This window comes from Aptenodytes forsteri, unplaced genomic scaffold (assembly GCF_000699145.1).
Source record: "Aptenodytes forsteri isolate BGI_AS27 unplaced genomic scaffold, ASM69914v1 Scaffold54, whole genome shotgun sequence".
NCBI classification, from domain to species: domain Eukaryota; kingdom Metazoa; phylum Chordata; class Aves; order Sphenisciformes; family Spheniscidae; genus Aptenodytes; species Aptenodytes forsteri.
The window spans coordinates 20,119,042-20,120,112 of record NW_008796044.1 but is presented as its reverse complement, the minus strand read 5'-3'; positions in this window follow the sequence as shown (position 1 = coordinate 20,120,112).

The window sequence follows — 1,071 nt, the reverse complement described above, 5'->3', positions numbered from 1 at the left end:
TTAAGGAAATCAGGAAAAAAATTAAAAATAGCAACGGCAAACTAAAATGGAGATGTAGAAAGAAAATTTAGTAAGTGATGGCACTAAGGAAAGACAAGATATAATTTAGAAAAAATAGTGAAGGGAATAAAACTAGGCATAGAAAGAACATTTAAAAAGCGACAGGCATTAGGGAAATAAAGGAAAAAATTATAAAATAGGGACAGCGAACCAAAACAGAGATGTAGAAAGAAAATTTAAAAAGCGATGGAACTAAGGAAAGACAAGAAATAATTAAAAGAAAAGAAAGCGAAATAACAACAGCAAACGGAATAAAAATATACAGAAAATTTTAAAAGCAATGGGGATTAAGGAAATAAAGAAAAAATTAAAAAATAGCGACAGCGAGCTAAAACAGATATGTAGAAAAAAATTAAAAAGCAATGACACTAAGGAAAAACAAGAAAAAAAATTAAAAATAATGACAGCAAATGAGATAAAAGTAGAAAATATTAAAAAATAGTGACAGTGAACTAAAACATAGAAAACATTTTAAAAAGCAACGTCACTAAGGAAGGACAAGAAATAATTTTAAAAAGACAGCGAAGGGAATAAAAGTAGGCATGGAAAGAACACTTTAAAAGCAAGGGGGATTAGGGAAGTAAAGGAAAAAATAAAAAATAGAGACAGCAAACTAAATAAATGGAGACATAGAAAGTAAATTTTTAAAATTATGTGGTACATGACAGGAAAGAATTAAAAAATAGGGATAGGGAGCTTGATAAAAGTAGACATAGAAGGAAAATTTTAAAAGCGATGAGGTACAGGACAGAGAGGAAAGAACTAAAAATAGGGACAGCAAACTAGATAAAAGTAGACATAGAAACAAAATTTGAAAAGCCGAGGGATTAAGAAAGGAAAGAACTAAAAAAATAGCGACAGCAAACTATACAAATGAAGACATAGACAGAAAATATAAAGGTGACAGCACTGAAGAAAGACAAGAAATCATTAAAAATTGAAGACAGCGTACTGGATAAGAGTAGACATAGGAAGAAGATTTTAAAAGTGACAGGGATTAAGAGATGCGTG